Source organism: Stegodyphus dumicola, chromosome 2, assembly GCF_044657685.1.
Source record: "Stegodyphus dumicola isolate Sdum_Otavi_A_Nest chromosome 2, ASM4465768v1".
Lineage (NCBI taxonomy): Eukaryota > Metazoa > Arthropoda > Arachnida > Araneae > Eresidae > Stegodyphus > Stegodyphus dumicola.
Window position 1 is genome coordinate 152,628,119 of NC_140769.1, and position 22,313 is coordinate 152,650,431.

General features: G+C 33.7%; 1 long non-coding RNA gene across 1 annotated transcript in view; it reads right to left on the bottom strand.

Moving 5' to 3' along the window:
- Positions 1-944: 944 nt before the first annotated feature.
- Positions 945-22,313, bottom strand: part of LOC118191728 (uncharacterized) — a 44,142-nt gene continuing 22,773 nt past the window's right edge. The window contains exon 2 of the long non-coding RNA XR_004758652.2: positions 945-8,475. This is a non-coding gene — a long non-coding RNA (uncharacterized LOC118191728). The remainder of the gene's footprint in view (positions 8,476-22,313) is intronic.

The following is a 22,313-nucleotide window of genomic DNA, read 5'->3' on the forward strand; positions in this document are numbered from 1 at the left end:
CCAAAATATGTCTGGCTTTTTGCTGTTACAGAATTGGTAAGGATAATATTTCTTTAGGATTTTAGACATTGCATTTTGGAAAGTTTAGAAGGATTTGAAGGTAAGATTTATAGACCCACGATTCTAGAAGAGATTTAGGTCTGTTTTCGCGATTCCTGTTTGCGCGTTTTTAAAAAATCTTCCTGTTTGCGCGAAATCGGGGAGTACAGTCCCCCTCCCAAAGTTCCCATGGAGGTAAGAAAAGTGCCGAAGGATACGATCGAGAAGCTACATGTATGGAAGATTTAGAAATTCCTAATGAATTATTAGCAATGGATGATAACTTTAGTTTCTTGTTGTTCGATGATTTAAAAGATAGCCGAATTTTGGTATTTTCAAGTAAGAAGGGAAGGGAAGCAATGAAATGCGGCAAAACTTTCTTCATGGATGGAACTTTTAAAAGTTGCTCTAAGCTTTTCTCTCAAATTTATACTATCCATTTTGATATTGGAAGTACCTCTAACGAGATTAATGTTGTTCCTATGTTGTTTTGCTTAGTTCTCGATAAGCGAAGCGAAAGCAGACTTATGAGAGATTATTTCGTTTAATTAAAAATCATATTTCTGATTGGGATCCTAAAAAAATTGTGATGGATTTTGAAATTGCAGTTATAATTTCGCTGATAAATATTTTCCTTCCTTAAATATAAGAGGTTGCAATTTCCACTGAAATCAGTGTCTGTGGAGAATCAAGACTTGGGACTTGTTAACGAATATAGGCATAATGAAGAAATTAGAACCCATCTCAGAATGTACGCGTCCCTTGCATACATACCCGCGGAATGTGTCGATGATGGTTGGCTGTGCATACAAGAAAGTTCACCTCGTAATGCAAGATAAGAGGCATTTTATCATTACTTTATTGAGCAGTGGCTTGAAAATGACGTCGTAACTATACAGATGTGGAATTGCAATGAAAAATTGCACAGGACAAATAATATTGTTGGAGGATGGCATCATAAATTAAATTCTGTTATTAGGAAAATCCATCCTAAAACTCTAGAACTGATAAAATTTTTGAAAATCGAAGCTAAAGAAAGTGATTATTTTATAGATCGTCGTTATGTAAATTTAGAAGGGAAAAGAAGGAAAACAAGTGTGGTCAAAAAAGAGGAAAGAATCCAACGTATTATGCAAGAATTTTTCTCATCACAAAATATAAGAAAGTGCTTATTCTCTCTTTCTTATCTACAAAAATTCGATTAAAACATATGAAAATTTTCTCTAAAAATAGCTTAATTTTTTCTTAAAAAAAAAAAGGAAAGTGACTAACATCTCACAACTTTTAAACACGCCAGCATTTTTACTGCCACTCCTAAGCCTGGAAAAGTGTGAAGGAAAGTTGAATTTTCTCTGTTATTAAATTGATAATTTTAGTTATAAGGTATTTTCTGCCTCCTTTCTGCATACCTTCGTGATTAATTGGAAGCATACTCGGGCGTGTATTCGAGAGGTCTAGGGTTCGAGACTCGGGGAGGGCACTGCATATTTTTCACTTTTGCGATTATTAGAGATTTCGAAAGCACGAATTTTAAGGGATTATCACAATATCGCAATATTCGACGAATACTGAATTCTCCACTTTTTAAACATCCATCATCAGACTAAACTAAAGTCGTTTGATATTTGCCTTAAAGAAGCTGATTGTACTTACTCTTCAGTTACAACTGTTGAACCAGTGTTTCCGAATTTTTTAATATTGCCACTATACGAATAAATTAAATTGCGAATCGCATTTACAGTTGGAATTGAAAGTGACTCACAAAGTACAGTTTCTCTTAAAAAGAAGCTAGATGAATAGGAGATTTAGAAAAAGAGCATTTTAAAATGAAATAATATCAAATAAGTTGATAATAATTAGCAATTTCATTATATACAAATACAGATGTGTATCTAAAAATAAATGATTTAAAATATACTCTTTAACTATTTATATTTACTGTCAATAATTACTAACAAGTATATACACATAATTAATTATTTTAAATTAGTATGATAAATATATACAATCACTGCTGAATCGTGCGCTATGCTTCTGGAATTTCTGAATTAAATCTTTGAAACTAACAAATTTACCTTTGACAATTAATAAATTTATCAATGGTTTCTATTAATGTATTTGGATATTCCGATGAATGCAAGTAAAGCCATTCAATCGAGATTCAGATGCTACATTTCTGAATTATGACTTTGACAATTTACAGCTAGGAAAAAAAAGCTTCTTTTGGCTAGGACAAAGCTTTCTCAGAAGCTGCCTTGATATTCGAGGTATATTTTCTTCTCATCTGCCTTTCTTTTGGCAACGAATATATATTCTGAGATTTTATTATAATTCACCTTTATGCAGAATTTCGGAAGAATACTGTTTTTACTTTAGGAAACGATCTTTTAGTTCATTGCCAAAATCATCGCAGAATTTGAACATCTCTTCCCTTTAAATACAGTACTTCATTTATGCAAAGATATACAAAGACTCAGACTTCGTAAATATCTTTCGATTATTTCTTTTAAAAATTCTTTTTTTAAATCTAAAAAATTTTTGCTTTCCTACATTTCGGAAGAGGCCAACGCCCAGTCGGCCCCCCATTATGGAACCCCTTTGGAAGGGGGTAATGAAGATTGATGATTTCGCGCAAACAGGAAGACACCTCTAGAAGATTCCAGAAATATGTGACAAAATGAAAAATGTCTCCATGGTATTACACCTAATGGATGTATTTTACAGAAAGTTTGCGATGAATTTCTTACTTTTTGGGGAACGTCTGGAAGAACAATGAAAACATAATACTTGAATGTTTTTCTTCTGATACTAGAATCTTTTTCTTAATATGTTTATTTTTACTTTATTTTCTGTACTCTTCGCTAGACACAAGCATGGAAAATATAAAAAATTCTTCTAATTTTATGACATGGACAGGCGTTATAAAAGGAATTTTTTTTATTAATAAAGAAATTCAAAATTTAAATTTAAAAGATTCATCTAATATTTCTTTATGCATCATACACAGAGTTGGCGCTCGGCATTTTCCCACCTGATGCAGTCTCTGTGGATCCTAAATTCTGCTTCCAATGCCAGCTCTAAATTCTAAAAGTTTTGCCATTTCTAGATTTTTGTTGCTCAATGTGTCACTAAATTCTAAAAATTCTGCCACACCAGCTCTGTATTTTTAGTATTTTTAGAATAACAGAAATCCTTAATTAAATCCGAAAATTTTAAAATGAAACATGTTGAAAAAAGAAATTGAATACATAAAGAAAATCATTCTTCAAAGATATGTACAGTTAGAACAAATTAACACGCCGAACAAGTATTAATTTAGAATTCAAACAACAAAAATCAGCGTTATTTTGTAAATTTTCGCAGGACTAGTTTCGATGGTTCGGTAAAACCATGTTTACTTACATGTTCAACTAGTCCTGTGAAAATTTACAAATATAACACTGATTTTTATTGTTTGAATTCTAAATTAATATGTATAGTTATTATTATGTAAATTACCCAGTTGTTTATGATATCAGCTTTTACTATAATTTCCCATTTCTATTTCCTCATATGATAGAGTTACTGAGCCAGCTTAAATTAAAAGAAACTTGTATAGTCTTTGGTGACTAGTCCACATTTTTAGTTTGAATTTGACTGTTCTTGTTTAATTACATCACCATGAGCTGTAACTGATTTGGTAACCATCAGAACATGATTGTATATTTTAAGTTGTTTTTAAATAAAAGAGGCTTATTTAAACCTATGTCTGACATTGTAGTTACTTTCGGACATAGCGATAATTTGCTTCACGTCTGTCGGGGGGAGAGGAGTGACTATTTAACTTTTACCAGATCAAGTAAATATATTGGAGAGAGGTTGATAAGTTAGGAGATAATGCACGCAGAAACTAGCGAGAGCGTTGGTTTGCGTATTGAGACGAATTTCTGAGTGTTAGAAAAGATGTTTAAAGAGAAAGTCAAAATTCCTGGGAAGGCTTCAAATTAAAAAGACGCATAAATATTTTGCTGAATGTTGTTGTTACAAAACATAAATGTTTTGTAGCTTTTAATGTGTAATATAATAATCCTAATATCGTTTAAGAATTAATGTCATAAATTACATGCATTTTAAACTGTGAAATTTTATTAGATTGTGATTTTAATAGGGCTTTTTTTAACAAATATTGTTAAAAAAAATAAAATTTAATAGTGACCATGTAAATCCATAATGACTAAGGTTATCTAACTACTTAATTTAATTATTTATAACTAACTGCTTACCCTTAAAAATTACATCTGCATATTAAAGCCAATTATTGTCTTTCATTAATCCTTACTGTGGTCACAAGATAAAACACCAAAATGTAAAAATTCATGTAAAACTTATTCTTTTGCATCTAGTGAGACTTAAAATAAGAGAAAACAACTTATCACCCCAGTCTTTTGTTATGAATCTTGACAAAAAAAATCTACCTGCTATTTACTAAACCTCTAGACTGAGCAAGTATGTGACAAAATGAGTCATAAAAAAATCAGCATAAAGCTAACTGTACGTATCCAAATGATTAGAAGGTTGTTGATGCGTGTTCCTTGATCTATTGCACCAAGATATTTTACTGTACATTTATTTAAAATTTATTTACAAGCCGTATGCCACCTGGCATGTTTACAAGCGTTATGCCTCCTGGCATGTACATGATACACATATTCTGCCACCTGGCATATACGCTCGGCCGAATTGTACGTGCCTGTTGATATTCGCCGCCTAGTTTAAATGAAGAGCCAACCGCGTTAGATATTTGTGTCTAGTTTCGGCTAAGTCTATTTTAGTTAATATTAGATTAGTTTCTTATTTTCGTACCCTGATTTAAAAACCCGAGTGGAGGCTTTCTTGTAAGCTCGAAAAGGGGCCAACTGTAGTTATTTCTCTGAGTGAATAAAAGGGTATTTTAACCCTTCTCGAGTCTACGTTGTAAGTACTTGAATTCAGCGATAAGTCGCTACTTAGTTCACTAGGTTCCTCAACATTTTAGCATAGACAAAATAGCGAGGGACGTTACAACTCGTTGCTGTGCTTTGTTAATGAGAGTTAAGCAATGATAAATATTAAAAGGATGTTTTCAGAAGTTTCCAAGTATAATTATGTGGCAAAGTGCGTTAGAAAATGACACATTGTACATTGGAGTGTTCTCGTAATCCGAGACGATTTTTGTTTCGATAAATTGTTCCCGAGGCTAATTATTCGTGAAGCAAAGGCGTTGGTGTTCGCCGTTTCCACTATGCTTTTTTTTTTTTTTTTGCTTTGTTTTTCACTTTCCTTTTCGTAAAATATTCCGTAAATTATATAAGACGTTCAAAGCTTAACAATAGAACGGGCCTTATTTTAAATGATTTTACTCCGTCATAAGCTAATGTAAGTAAATTACGAGAATCTAAGTTGATACTATGACGTTCATAGGTTCAGATATATCAGATACATTTTCAACATATACATAGACAGATCCGAAACGTTTCAGGCATCAGATATAAAAAATTATTTGACCACAAATTCCTCTTACAGGCATGTAGTGGATATACTAAATAAATAAATTTGAACGTTTTGTTAGAGAAACAGTTTTTTTTTTTTTTTTTTTTTTTTACTGTCTACTGAATGTAGTGCAATGCTAGTTAATTCTGGAATGTTTAAAGCTGAGTTTCGTTTAATGATTAAGTTTTTGACTAACGACGGCCTTAATCTCAAAGAAATAAAAAAGAAGTTTGGAGTATGATTTATCTCCGTCCTATATTGTGCAGGGAAACGATGAGTAAACCAATTTTGTATCGGCTGGCAATCCGTGGATGAGTCTCGTTAAGGTCGACCACTGAAGATATTGGCATCGACAAATATTGCTCTTGCCCCGTAGGAAATACTGAGTAACAGGAGATTGAAAGCCAAAGAGACAGCAGCAAGATTGGATTTAATTCTATCTAAAACAACAGTTTTGCGTATTCTACATGAACATCTTCACATCAAGAAAATCTCTGCAAGAAGAGTACCGCCATTTCTTTCAACAATTGCAAAACTGCAACGTATCTGTGCAATTAAAAAAGTCAGTCTGAGTTAAAGGAGCTTTACCAATACTCTTGCAGTGGATTCATTTGGATATACCTATATAATTAAGTAACCGTATTGAACATTACTGATTATTATGCTCTCTGAAGTGACCACCTCTGAAGCGTTCCTAAAATCATCTGAAACGTGGATCGTCTCAAGGTAGTTTCACTGTATTCAATGCAATTTTTATTGTCTACTTTACCGTACGGTTTGCCTTAATTCAATTAACCAATTATTAAAATTTTTTTAAATCTTTTCTGAACTCCTGAACTTCCCCTCGCATTTCCTCGCCAGGATGCAAATTTAGAGTTAAGTGAAGTGAATATTTACGCGGGTGAAGTCAGAGCGTGTTTTCACTAGCCAGCGCACGTTACGAGTCTGTCCTTGCTGCTACGCGGAGTTGCTGATACGCCTTTTTGGCCATTTAAATAAGTATCACGCCGGGTAGGTTGTCGAGTCAACCTAGTTAGCCTTAGCTTGGTGTTAGTTGAAAAACGTTAAATTTATTGTGTAACGATTCTTAGGTTCCAACACAAGCTGTCGGTGTTATTGTAAGCACGTAGTACGTGCCATTTCTGTTCAGAGTTTTATTTTTACTCTTCTTTTGTGCCGGTATCATTTACGCCTGTGTGAGAAGTCACCAAGTTCTTTGTAGGATCTAGTAGAGTTTATGTTACCAAAGAAAACACGATCCTACAGCGTAGTGGAAGATTTCCTCCTTCTTCCAATATCTAGAGCAGCGGTCGCAAACCGGTGGGTGGTCCGTGATAACTTTTTGCTGGTTCGCAGAAAAATTGGAACATTATTTATATTTTTATGAAGATTCAGCTTAAAAAATGACGAATAGCAAAACCTATTATGAAATATGGATTATACTTTTTTTTAAATTTTAGCTTCTACTTTTAGCGAAATTCCTTCTGAATTTAGTGATTTTTTAGCTACTTTTGTAGGTATATCTAGCGACATTTGAAAGTGAGAATTGGCATCCATGGATTCAATATTAGCGCGAACTGTAATTCTCTTTCCTTTTGAATTACAAACATATGCTATTGTAGTTTTTAATAACACAGTTTTTCTCCGTGTCAATAGGCAACTTGATGGATTATTATGGATGGAACTTGATGGAATTATAAACAAGATGGTTCATCCGCATCCTTGTTCCGCGTTTTTGTTTTGTCTAACTATTGATCGATGACGTCATTGCTGAGTAAGCGGTGATTATTATGTTTACAATAATTAAAAATTGGCGGCATAACACTATCAGTTTCCTGATATCGCTTTGCGTTTGCCAATTTGTTCTTGCTTTTCGTGAAGTTCCTTTCAGTGATATGGAAATGTGAAGCTTTCTGTACAAGAAGGTAAGATTTTTGTACTTTTCATGTAATTTTTCAATGTGACCGAAGTGCGTGTAGTTTGCCGATTATAATTGTATAAATGTATTTACCTTTTTTTAAAATTTATGTTAGTTGTCCGCCAAATATAAAATTATATGTGTAGTGGTCCGTGAAGTTCTAAGGGTTGACGAACGCTGGTATAGAGCACTTGGGAGTCCTATAGAATGATGGATTTAAAAGCTAGGTACTGTAACAAACATTAGCATGTTCTCGAGTAAAAAGAACGCAAGTTTCTGAACGAATTCGTGAATGGGAAGGAAGGCAAACACGTCTGACAAGTTGCTCACATGTTGGCGCTACTTCAAGTTAGCGCCGAGTGACAGTGTCACGTGAAAGTGTCACAACGACAGATTCTTTTGACAAGGATAACTGATGCGGGTGGAGTTGTTACGTATATCTTGTCCCATTCACGAGACGCTGAGTTGGAAAGAAAAATGAGCGGCGGGGAAAAGGATGGAACTTGGCTTTCTGCCTCGATTATTTTTCGAGCTGGCTTCGAAAATCAAAATATTTTTGGAAGCTCCACGGCTGAGGTGGCATTTGATGAATGGCGGGGTTGATCTAAGAGGCATTTCACAAAGCTCTCTTAATGTGATTTTCGTGTAGGATGAAAGGATCCGTGTTGGGCTGGCTGTGAGAGTTAATGCTCGTAATTCTTGCTCTCGAGAGTGTCCCAGAAAAATGGGGCTAAGTGGACAAATCACAGTTTATCAGAACAGAAGTCGAAGATCTGATGGAAATTTTTTCGGCAATATCCTGTGACACAATGGCTTCGATTTAATACATGATTTAGGCGCATATGCCAGTGTTTCTTAAAAATATTTCTTCTTGAAGATGCCTTTTGTAAAAGTTCTCTCGCCTACCCCCTCGCAGCCTGTCTTTGAACAGATATTACTCTAACTTCTGCTCAAAGACCATTCCATTCTTTCGAATCTTTCATTTCTTCCTCCATTCTTTCGAATCTTTCCTATAATAAGAAGAAAAAAGAACGATAAGAAAAGGCTTTTAATTTTTAAAGGTAAAGGCTTTTACTTAATATTAAACACTTTTCATTAAAATAAAATTTGAAAATGTAGTTTTTAAAAAAGTATAACTTATATTTATTAAGAAGATAATAACGGAACTAAATTAGCAAAAGAAGTATATAATTAACATTTTAAAATCTTGAGGTTGATTTCCTCCATAAAATTTGAAGAAACGTTTTTTAGGCCAAAAGGGCTAAAAATTTATTAGTCTCGAAACGGGATTTGGCGTGCATTACTTTAAAGGTCTGAATCACTTTTCAGATTGTTGCCACGAAATATTATCGTCGTGTATTAACTCTTAAAGAAATTAAATAATGAAGAATCTGCATGTATGTTTTTCGCGCTGTGAAAAAACGACCGTACCTAGTTCCATCAGATTTTAAATAATGTAGTCGTCCTCCCGAACATGCGCACCTGAAAGTCCAAATTTTCAATTTCGAATTTTGTATTTCATATTTCGGAAAACTTAGATGAAGTTTTAACAAACTAAACGATCTGAAAGCGAGCAGTGGGAGCACTGTACGGATTAAAACATTATTATCTCCAGCGCGCGAAGCTGTCTATCGGAAATTCTTAAGATGTGCTGTTTTTAAATAGTTTGTGAGTTTACTGTTCAACTAAATTTTAGGTGGCGTAAGTGCGAAGAACATGATATTTAATTAATAAATTTGGCACAAAACGTTAAAAATAAAAAGATAAAAACAATTTTTTTTGCAAGCTATTTTACTAAAAATACTGTACATTGATATCATAAACAGGGAAAAGACTGAAAAAAAAAAAAAAAATAGATAAATACATGAGAACACTTAACACTTCATCGGAAATTCTAAACACACGCTGCTTTTAAAATTTTTGTAATTTTGTTGTTTAAATGTATATGGCGTAAGTTCGAAGAAAATAATAAAGCTAAAAAGACAAAGAAATGTGTTAGCAGGAGTCAGTGCAACAACGGACTGTAGAAAAACCTTAACAACGACCATTAAAATCAGAGTGAACTTCTTTTGAGCGCTAAAATCCTTTTGAGCGACTGTTAAAATCTGAGCCCTTTCAAATTTTTCTGGTCCTTTTTCTTTCTTTCCTTGCTTTTTAGCCTAAAAGGGGCAATTTGTAAAGAAGGGCTATTAATTTCGTTTTGGCATTTTGCTTTGATTCAGTATAAACGGCGTTGGAAACGGAATTTGAAATTTGTTTTATGATTGATTTCATATTTTGTAACACTTTAACGAATTTTTGATTAACAAACTCAACCATTTCAAAGCGAGCTATAGCAACACTGTACGGAAAAAAGAAAAACATTTTCATCTCCAGCGCGCGAGACTGTGTATAGGAAATTCTTAAGATATGTTCTTTTCTATTTTATTTTGCAATATTGCTGTTGGATTGAATTTTATGGTTTAAGTTCGAAGAACGTGATACTTAATAAATAAAGGTAACACACCAAAACGTTAAAAAACACCCCGTTTTTCTCCCCCCCCCCCAGCAGCGGGCACTAGCCATTATTGGCGTTGGCTGCTAACCCTGGCCTTCTCGAAGGATGTATTTACGACTTAGCGGTGGTCATTTTATTATGGAGGCTGCTAACAGATGGCTCACCGTTGCGTCCTATGAAGGGACAGACGATTTACATCTATGCCTTCTACAGAATTCGAACCTGCGCCCTTTTGTACAACAGTCAGAATCACTAACCACTTTCCCGTGAGGGCATTTAACAATGTACATTAGAATAACATTTAAAATTTTTTTTAAAGCAAAAGTAAAGGGTGGAAGGTTATTGCAAGAGTTAACGTACGCTAAACACGGATTGCAGCATTCTCTCCAGAAAATTAATGAACGAGGTGTTCCAAGTTCCCACGATATTGGGGATCCAGAACAAATGAATGTGTAACAGCCGCTTTCTTATTTTTTAATGAATGCTTCCACTGAGCATCAGTAATTTTCTTTAAGTTTTCCTTTAAAACGTTTAATGAATTTTCAGTTAGGATTTTAGGATTTGAAAGATTCAAATGATGCGAAAAAATGCCAATATTAATGTTTAAAAGTCACAATGAATTTTCACAGAAAAAAAAAAAAAATGGTTTATAACTTTCATAGTGTCTCCGACCTAAAATATGACAATTTCATATCGCGTACAATTAAATCCGATTTGTTTAAACATTTAAAAGACACTGTCAAGAGATATCGAACATTAAGGAAGAATTCTGCCTTAAATGATAATCTGATTCATTTTCCCTTCAAGGCAAGAAAATGCTCCCATAATTAACTTAAAATTATCGTGAATTTGCTGCAAATTAAAATGTTTTGCTTTAATGAAAAATTCGTTATTTGCATGTAGGCGAAATTGAAACCAAAAATTGCCAAAAATTGCGATTGATCTTATTTTTAACATGAATTGATAACGACTAAAGTCTTCTTATCATAATTTTTTGGCATTTCGGACAAAAAAATATGTCGACTTTGTATTTTGCGGACTGCGGTTTATCTTGTTTAAAAGTTTAAAACGGTCAGTTTTCTATCCACTGCTTCAGATCTAGCTAAGTTTTTTTCTTTTATTTTCAGACATTTTCTCCCAGTTTCCAATGTACCATCCATTTTTGCACACCGATTGCTAAAAATCCATTTTTGCACACCGATTGCTAAAAATCCATTTTTGCACACCGATTGCTAAAAATCCATTTTTGCACACCGATTGCTAAAAATCCATTTTTGCACACCGATTGCTAAAAATCCATTTTTGCACACCGATTGCTAAAAATTTGTGCTGACTGGATCGCTGGAATCTATTGCTTCTGCTCTAAAAACTCCGTCAGTTGGAAAACTTTGTTTTTTACCTCTCTGTGTTTCAGATACTCTGATTCTTTGTTCCATTATGTTCCCTGTTTTCGAAATTCTGTATATCCCTTTTATGTCTCGTCCACACTTTTTTTTTTCTCTTCTCCCTTTCCCGTGTAGTTCTCTCTAGTCTAGCAGTCTCTTTTTTTCTTAATATGCATTTACATCCAGCGCTATTTCTCCTTTGAATCGTCTTCTCATCCCACTTGTATCTGTCTTTTTATATGGTCTATGTCTGTAAGATCTTTTGGGAAGGGAGACCATGAAGTTAAAATAGAACATAGGGAAGTTTATAAGCCTCTTCTGCTGTGTTTCCCGCCCCTGTCCCTTTTTATGCTTTCTGTTTCTTAGTCCTGATTTCTATACGCTTTCGTATTTTCATTCAATAAGGCTGTCCAACAATTATCATTGAGACAAAGCTCGTTCAGGAGGGCTGTTGTACTGTCTGATTCGACTTCAGCAATATAGGCCATCACCTCTTACCAAGAGTGTAAGAACATATGCGGTTCAACAGTGTGAGGAAGTGATAAAAGAACTTTCCCACAAGATATCTTTTCAATGGGTACCTTCACACTGCGGTATTTATGGGAACGAGACGGCTTATATGCTTGGGAAAAAGGGGGGCTACGGTTCTCCAAAAGCCAAAAACGAGTGCAAGCCTCCATTCTATTAAGCTTCTAACATCGCTAACATATCAAAAGACTTTTAGAGATTTCGCCACTCGGGCTTGTTAGGGTAAGCCTTGGAGTGTTATTTCATCAAACCCAGCTTTTGTTCCTGACTACCCGCGAACAGTTGCGGTTGCATCTTTTAGACTATTGACGGGACATGACTGTCTACAGCATCATTTATTTCGCATTGGACTAGCTGATTGGCTGTTGTGTGTTTTATGTAATAGTGGACGGCCAATGACGGCGGAATATTTGGATGAGTGTGAATTTCAGCGCTATTGGCAAGCAAGCAGTTTAATGGCCTAACGGCCAATGTAACTGGCATTTGACAAATAAAATATAAAGTAAATAAATAAAATTTTCATGCAATGAAAACTGCTGCTCAAAACAGTTAGCAACAAGGAAGTAAGATTTCGCGATATCCTGTTTAGTACTTTGAATCGGAACCTAAAATTTACATATGTCTTACAAAATGTGACGTTGCTTCACAAACACGTAAAGAAATATACGTAAATAATTGTCTGCAGCTAAATTTATATTAAGAGGAATATTTAAAAATAATATAAAAAGGAAAGAGGAATATTTAAAAAGTAACTCATTCTGGCTTGCAATTAAATCTTTGGCAGCGTAGCATACCATTTTGTGAACTGTGATTAGAAGGAACTGTTTAAAACGCGAAGTAGGGCTGTAGGAATACCATCGAAAAACAAGCCGATGTGACAAGATAATATCGTACACATCGCAAAGTTTTGCACAGACTTTGTAATCGCTATCCAAAGAAAACATATTGACTTCTAGAAAGTACGGGACGTTCAAGAATTCAATCCGCAGCCGATGATCGCTGTGTCGAAGTATAAGGCATTGTGATACAGCAATAATCAGCTCTTGGCATGTCTACTTTCTAAATGTTTAAATGTAAGAGAAATCTCATCAGATAGTATCTCATTCGCTTTACAAAAGGGATCTGTACGCGAAAGAACCAGCTGCTTGTGTCTCTATGTCATCTTTGCAAAACCAGCTAGATTTGAGTTTCTGAACGTAACAACTGCAACTTCTCTTTGGTCATAGGATGCCTGGATATAGGATGCCTGGACACTGATGCGAGAGAAATAGAAAGATGTGAGTCTCAATTTCATATCCAGAATGAAAGCTTCTCAACATTTTCTACTATGGGGGAGAACCTAGAACCTGGGAAGACAAACCTTCTGGTAAATAACTGTTATAAAGGATATGGTTTGCCGATGCGAGCAGGTACAACAATGAACGGCTGCCTCAAGCACGTGTTTTGTGAATCAAAAACTGCTACGTAATGTAAAGATGTAGTAGTCCATTTATCACTCTAGTTCTTATGTATTCCTTTTTTTTTTTTTTTTTTTTACTTCCTTGTACGAAATAAAGGAAGTATTGTAATCGCAAAAAAATTTCGAATATCATATATTTCAAGAAAAATATCCATATAGACCATTTGAACTTTTTTTTGCTTGACGTCTGCATGTACAGACAGAACTGTACATTGGACTCTTTTTCCCCAAACGAATTGTAAAATGGCTTCAGAAGAGATTTTTTTCTGATTATATATATATATATATATATATTTAATACTGCGTATTTGCAGTTTTAGGTTTTTCTGTATTTTACTATTTTTAATGAAGATGTTTTGAGTTGTTATGTAGTTCTGCCTTGCCGCGAAGTGAAAACTGAATTAACTGAATGAGTAATACATCTCTAATGAAATTCGACGAAATCCGTTTTAATGAAATGCAGCAAAAAATGCGTATAATTTAATAGGCCGTACAAGGAAGTCATACGGTGTCCACATCAGATTATGTTAACCATTCATAGTTCTCGTCTGCATGGAGAACTGTAAGAAGAGAGCTACAGTAAAACCTTAGATGAATAGTAAGTGTATTATCCCCACATTTGCAACGAGATTTTGGAAATATGTGGATAGTTGTCTTATGACTATCTCTCTGACGTTCAATACCGATGTTTGTCTTTATAGACATTTTCAAAAGCGGTCGTCTATAGCAATTAGTCGCCATGAAAAATGTCACACTCCTAGAGTAAAATTATTGTTCAAATGCAATAGCTTGTTAGATCATAAGAACCTGAACCCATAGTGTATGTATGAGACATTTTGAGAAGACGTTAAGTCAGAGCACCCGATTCCATATTTATCCTGAGCTTCATATTATTACTAAATATGTCAATACAGCTTTGCTTTGATAATGATCTCATTTTATAAATTTCATTCTGCTCTGTCTCTTTTCTTATTTTTTTATGAATAGGTCACATTGTATAATACACAGTCGAACTTGCCTTAACCGACACTCCACTTTAACGGACAGTTCTTGAATCTCTGAACTTACGAAGTAGGTGACTTAACAGACTTTTCCTGATAACCTCCCGTTAACGAGATTCGATTGTACTTGTTTTATGGTACTATAGAAAGTACTATATATAGTTTTATAGTACTATAGATTTCAAGAAATTCACGTGTTACGCTTACGCAACTAATTGGCTCTTCAACATGCTGTCGTCGTTTCGATAGTCTTCCGAAACCCAACGAGTTTTTCATTTAAAATTAAGCACTAAACTAAAGTCGAATTTTTTACACTTATTAGAGAGCTTATTTATCTCTCACACTCAGCAATTTTTTTTTTTTTTTTGGTTCAAAGGGGCGTTAGCCTAGAAGGGTTATTAGTTTTAAAACGGCATTTTGCGTCGAATTATTAAAAGCGTGGAATAACTTTTCAAATTGTTGCCACCACATATTAGAGCCCTGCATTATATTTAAAGAAATTAAATAATGAAGAATCTGCATGAAAGTATGTATGTTCCTCGCACTGTAATAAATCAAAGGTACCTAGAGCCATCGAATTTTGAATAACGTAATCCTCCTCCGAATATAGACATCGGGAAGCCCGAATTTGGAATTTTTTTTATTATCATTTCATATTTTATAAAGCATTTATGAATTTCTGATTAAGAAACTCAACAATTTCAAAGCGAGGAGTGGCAACACTGTGCGGAGGAAAAAAGAAAATTTTTTATCTCCAGTGCGCGACACTGTCTATCGGAAATTCTAAAGATATGTTGTTTTTAAATATTTTTGGCCCAAAGGGGCGTTAGCATAAATGTCGAAACGCGTATGTGTGTGTGACTGAAAAAAAAAAAAAAAACGCCCATTTAGGACCAATATAAAATCGGAAAGCTTTCAGAGATTTCTTTCTGGTAATACAATAAACCCTGTCTAGAACGACAACTCAGTTCAAGATAATTTTGGCCATCTGCGGAAGGTATTCTTCAAAGAGAAGTGGTGTTCCAGAAATACTAGTCATTTTCAAAGGCGGCCGTCTTAGAAAAATGCTCGCCACGAGGGTTTACTATATTGTTAGTGAAGATTTCTGTAGCAGTCTTTATTTTAACCTGTGTTTATTTCTATTTTAATTTTTAGCTTACTGATATACATATCTATTTAATTTATTGCTTTTATCACCATTTATCTATGTGTACCCACCCCTTTTTTTATTCAATATTCTTTTCCATTGTCTATCTCTCTCTCGTGTTTTTCTTCCTTTTAATTTAACCGTCTGTTTATTTCTTTATCATTCTTTTTGATAAAGAAACAAACGGAGAAATTTCGTGATTTCTCTTTTCGCAGTTACTTTGTTCTGTGTTATCTGTTAATTAAAAAAATAATCTACATTTATTTCCTGTATAGCGACTTGGATCTTGTTTACCCACAGCAGTTGAAGTATTCGTTCATTCGCAGTGTTTAAAAGAGTTCGCTTTGAAGAAGAATTAACGGTCGATATTTTAATTTCCTAGTCGACGTATTTTGCTCCTTCAAAGCTTCTTTAGATCCTCGACAGACAAGCATCGGGCATGTGGCCTAAGGTCTCTGATTTTAAAGATCTTCGAATCAAACTATATTTCTAAACAATTTGCATAAAAAGACATTAGTTCCGAATGGGATATTAGTCTCCAAGCGGCATTTCACATGGAATCATTATCACTTTTCAGATTGTTGGTCATCCAGTATTATCGCCCTGTATTATACTACATATTTAAAGAAATTAAACAATGAAGAATCTGCATGAATGTATGCATGTTTCCCGCATTGTAAAGAAACAACGGTGCCTACAGCCATCGAATATCGAATAATTTCAATATTCGATGTCCTCCATCTGAACATCTGAAAGCCCGAATTTGGAATTTGTTTTATTATCTATTAGAACTTTAACAAATTTTTGATTAACAAATTCCACGATTTCAAAACGAGCAGTGGCAAACAAGGAAGGGAAAAAAAAAAAAAAAAGATTTTTATCTCTAGCAAGCGAGACTGTGTATCGGAAATTCTAAAGATATGCTGTTTTTAAATATTTTGGGATTTTGCTGTTGAATCGAATTTTATGGAGTGCCGAGAACGTGATATTTAATAAATAAGGCAAACACTCAAAAGAGTTAAAATAAAAAAAAAAAAAAATAAATGTAAAGCAATCTCAGTAAGGAACATGTACGTTGATATGATAAACTGAGAAAAGTATGGAGGGGGGGGGAAGAAAAAAAAAGAAAAATGTATGCCAACACTTAAGGCTGCACTGGGAATTCTAAAGGTATATTGCTATACTGCTTTTAAAATTTTTGTAATTTTCGTTGTTGAATTGCATATGGCGCAAGTGGGAAGAAAACGATACTTAATAATAAAGCTAAGAAGGTTACTGGGAGTTATTAAGTGCAGGCTTTTATTATTAAGTGCAGGCTGGTAGACTGCGAGCTCAGCGAGAGCCTAAAAAACCTTAACAAACAAACTCTTTTGGGCTACTGTTAAAATCTGAAACCTTTGAAAATATTTTTTTTGGGGGGGGGGTCACACTAGTTGTCTCTCTTTTTTTTTTCCACATGAAAATAAGTAAGCTGGATCTTGAAGAACTGAAAGAACGCTTTGCCGAGACCCAATTGAACTTAATCAGGCCCTGTGTACCGCTCGATGCATAATCATTCCTTTCTAAATGTCAACTTGAAAGGCTACGTTAAAATCTCATTCGTAAAGTGCTTACAATTTGCGTAAGATAATTGCGACTTCTACAGCTAGAAAAAACGGAAAGAGAGAATGAATACCCATGGCACAAATCCAAGAGTAATTTGCCGTAAAAACAAAATGGCGTGGAATGTTTGTTTAATCAATCTACGTTCTCAAAGAACAGCGTAAAACACGTCTCAACGAGGTTATTAATAATAGACAAACACTCTGGAGGAGTTTGTTAGCACTGCGGTGGGATTTCTTGGCAGTTCTCCTATTCACGTCACAAATCTTACAAAGCGTTGTATGTTTGCTATTAGCTGCTTCTTCCTCAGAATGCAGAAAATGCAGTAAAGCCCCCGTCGAAAAAGCTCAAAATTTTCTCTTTGAAAAGAAACACGTGGAATTTTTTAAAAAGTTAATTTGTAAAATATTTTCTGTCACAGTCTGTATTATTAAGTAATGAAGAATCTGTACTCATGTTCCTCGCAATGTGGAAAAAAAGCACCACCAAATATTCTACACATGTAAAACTCCGAAACATGTGCACCTCGGAGCCCGAATTTTTATATTCGAATTTCTCTTATTTATTATCTCTCTTATTTTGAGTGAATTTAAGGAATTTTTTTACTTAACTTATTTTTAATAAGGCACGCAGCGATATAAAAGCTTTGTGTTTCCAGTCTGAAAAGCGTAAGATTTTTATATTTCAAATTTAATTTAAAAACTGAGCGATATAAAAGAAGTGTGTTACCATTTCCATAAAGCGCAATATTTTTTTCTTCCGAATTTAATCAAAAAATAAGCAATTCAAAAGAAATGTGTCCGAATTAAAATATTTTTATTTTCCACGTGCAGCGAGTTGTAATTCAGCAAAATTTAATTTTTAACTTCATATTTATTCTATTATTAATGAACAAATTAAACGATTTAAAAGCAAAAACCGCAAATCCACTTCAGTTATTATTAATTATGTATTAGCTGGACTTCTGAAATTGCATTAGTTGGATTCTTTAAAATCATTATATATACAGTTTTCACCTTTTTTATAGTAACTATTTTAAGCGAATGGCCGCACAAGAGACTAGTGTGTTATTGATTGCAGCTGTAAGAGCAGATTTTATTTTAGGATATCATCTTTTGATTTCTCTTTTATATAGATTTCGATATTGATAGTTCTAAGTTTACTTAAGCTACAAGTAAGCACACTTTTTTATTGTAAAATATTGTATAAATTTCATATTAGATATTATGATAGTGATCATTTAAACGAAACTAATATGAATGCATGCATATAGGCAAACATTTATTTTTAGCTTAAAAGGGCTATACGCGATTTTGCGTTGAATCACTGTAAATACGTTGTGTCACTTTTCATTCGAGTCTTTTGCCATTCAGCAGAATGTAAAATATTTATTTTTCAAACTGAATCTGCCTTCGGAGATTAGCAAACTGAGCTATTTGAAAGCAATAGATGCAGTTCTTAAGAATATTCGTCTCTTGCGTTTGGATTGGATTGTTTTAAATAATAAAAAGGCGTTTAATTCATGATCTATGTAATTAAAAACAGTATTTTAACGGAATGAAGTAATATATTTTTTATTACTTAATTTATATTTTGTAAAATTTTAATGAATTTTTGATTAAGAAACTTAACAATTTAAGAGCGAGCAATACTGTACGAAATAAAAACATTTTATCTCCAGCGCATGGAACTGTCTATCGGAAATTGTAAAGGTATGTTGTTTTTAAATATTTTGTGATTTTGCTGTTGAGTTGAATTTTATGAGAACTAAGAGCAAAGAACGTGATATTTAATGAATTAAGTTAATACCCTAAATGTTAGTAATAACAATGGGGGGGGGGAAGTAATTGGTAAGCTACATAAATCTTTGTACTAAGAAAACTGAACACTGATATGATAAATTAAGAAAAAAACAGAAAATAGTATGCCAGTACTTAGCACTACTTCCGGAATTCTTAATATATGCTGCTGAGCAGCCTTTGAAAATTTTGTGATTTTGTTGTTGAACTGTATGTATAAGTGCAAAGAAAACGATGCTTAATAATAAAGCTAAAAAGATCTGTTAGCGGGAGTGTATGCAGACTGGTAGACTGCAAGCACAGCGAGAGGATAGAAAACGTTAATAAACGATATATATATATGAGTAAAAATTAGACTTTTTTTTTAAATTTTTAGTTTTATTTTAATTTTCGAATGAAATGTTTGGATTATTTTTACTATGGCAAAACTTACGAGGTCTGTGAAGGAAAGAGACGGTTTAATAGAAGATATTCATATAAACCGCGAAAGTTCCCATCAGCCAATCTTTTCCCCACGATTTGAATTCGACCTGAACTGGTAGTCACTGGTAGTCAAAACTCCGGGGAAGAGACATTCCTTTCAGTAAGAAAAAACGTAAGAATTTATACAAAGAATTTTCGAAAGAATTCTTAGTTATTGTTTTTATTTTACAATTTCTCCTACCAAACGAGATAGATGATTCCAAAATAATTGCTTTATCAATTTATATTTTTAGTTTATAATTCAAGTAGAGCAGTGGAATTTTTATATTTATTCAAAATAATGCCGCGTTGAAATTAAAATGGGAAGTTCTCTTTGTTCTTTTAACTAAAGATTACGCTTGCAGACGACTTTTAGATGAAACGGGTACTCTGTGGCGCACCGACCGAAGTGAAACCGAGAGTTTAGGGTGACATGACGTCATCCGCGTGTGCTAAGGTCGTTTCATCGGAAGGTCGTGTCCGACTGACCTATTTAACACCCTGCTTTCGATAATTTAACCGTTTACGGAAATAGCAAGTAGTGGTATCGAAGGAGATTCTGTACCAGTAAATTAATTAAGGTTATTTGTTGATGTTTTTCGATTAACTTCATTGTGAACAACAGACAATGATACGCTGAAAGGATTTCAGCCTTTCTTGAAGAGCATCAATAAACTATTTAAACATAATAATGAAAGAATTTTTCTAGCTCGACGATTGCGAAGTTTGAGTTCTGTTAGTAAAATAAAAATAATACACTACAGGACTTTACGGCCTACTAAGTTATACACACTTTTTGCTGCATCTTATTTAAACTTATTTCCTCGAATTATTCGAATGATTAATTAATAGATCCCTCGAAAAAAGTTGAAAATGATAGCAAAACTTGCAAATTTGAAATTACATACGTATCATGGTCAATTTTATGCTACGGAAGTCAAACTCCTCATTTTATTTTTTTCATAATTAGTATAACACTCTCCTAGATGTAAGTATAGGAATCGGGAGCTAGCATTCAAAGTTAGATTTCATTTATCCAAAAATATTTTTTTTTTTTTTTTTGAATTTGACATTGCCAAATCATGAATATTTTGGTCATTTAATACACTTCTGTAATCGGAAGTATATGATTGTGGTCAACGATGAAAAGAAAAAAAAAAAAAAAAAAAAAAAAGGCCGTCAAAGGACTTTTAAGCCGGGTAAGCGGGTGAGTATATATGTATAACGTTTGGTGCTGCAGATTGCAATAAAAAAGGAAGGTGCATAACTAGTTGTTTTAGCAGTTCCATATGCAATTTAACGTTCTACGGCTAATCGTTTTTGAGTTAAGCGAGATACAGACAAACATATTACTATTATTAACAAAAAATACCTAATAACAAGTCATTAGATATTTTTGAAGCAGGAGAAAGGAAAACAAGCAATGCCCCCGCCGGGGCACGTACCACGTACCTCTCGAATACGCGTCGAGCGTGCCGACCGCCACACCACGAAGACATGCTAAGATTCGGGAGAAATACCTTATATACTACCCCTTTTAATGCGCCACTGGGGTTTTAGGGGACCCAGTCGCCAAATCCTGATTGTGGAGAATCATCATCCACCACCTTTTTTAGTTCGGTCGCCAGTTGAGAGTCTTTAGGTTATTTCGAAGCGAGAGAAAAAATGAGCAATGCTTTCGCCGGGACTCAAGCCACGGGCCTCTCGAATACGCGCCGAGCGTGCTGACCACTACACCACAAAGGCATGCTAAGAAGGCGGGAGAAATGCCTTATAATTTATTTATGAAAAATTCGTTTTTAATCCCTTTTACAATCCGTTTTGGAGAAAAGGGGCCTTTATTCTGTGCGTACGCACGTGCGTCCCGCAAAAAATCGTCCAAATGGATTTCGAAACGGTAAAAGGGAATATTTCAGTTATGCCCACAATTTTTCGTGATTACAATGCTTCCTTTGCTTTGCACATGGAAGTAAAAATGTACTTCCATTGCCCGAAAGAAAATGTGTTGTTGCCATTCGGCAAAACATAAAATATTTATTTTTTTCATATTTAATTTGTCTGTTGCTGATTAAAAAAATCATAAGCGACTTAAAAATAGTAAATCCGGTTTCCATCTCTATTTAATTCCTAATTGCTAGATTGACTCGAGTAGCTACACTCATTAAAATTAGTATACATATTTTTCTTTTTTATAATAACCATTTAAGGCGGCTTATTTATTATTATTTTATTTCTCGAGAATCGATAATTATGGGGGCTCTGAAAGAAGTATTTTGAAATTCTGGAAAATAATTAAACAGTGCTATATCACCAAAGATTATTATGATTTGCTTATTTTTATTTGCTTATCTGAAGCATTTTTTTAGCTTTTTATCACTATGGCTTTTTAGGTGAGAAATTTATATATATATATATATATATATATATATATATTATGGTACAAAATTTAGACCAGTCAGAAACATGACTACAAATTACTGTTACAAGACTTTCGTAAACAACATCAACGAATTTATAGTTAAAGCAAGCTATCAACTGAATTTACCCATAGATACCTTCTTAAAATGGAAAGCTAAAATTCTTCAACGCATATCCACCGAAATCAGTCACCTCAAGTTTAAAAGTACACTGAATTGGTCGCAACTTACATCCGATATTAATAAATTAAAACAGCTTTTTACTATTACAAAAATAGATAAAGCAACTAATAACTTTAGCATTATATGAAAACAATTCTACGCTGAAATTATTCATAAAGAACTTCTCAACGCAACTACTTATCAATTGGCCAACCTTACAGAAACATCTATTATAAACAGGATTAAAACTTTTCATAAGAAACTCAATATTACTTTCAATGCAAACTACAACAGATTTACTAATCTTTATGCGATTCCCAAATTCCATAAAAGACCATTAAAATTCAGATTTATAGCTAATGGAACTAATAATTACAAGAAAAATGTAG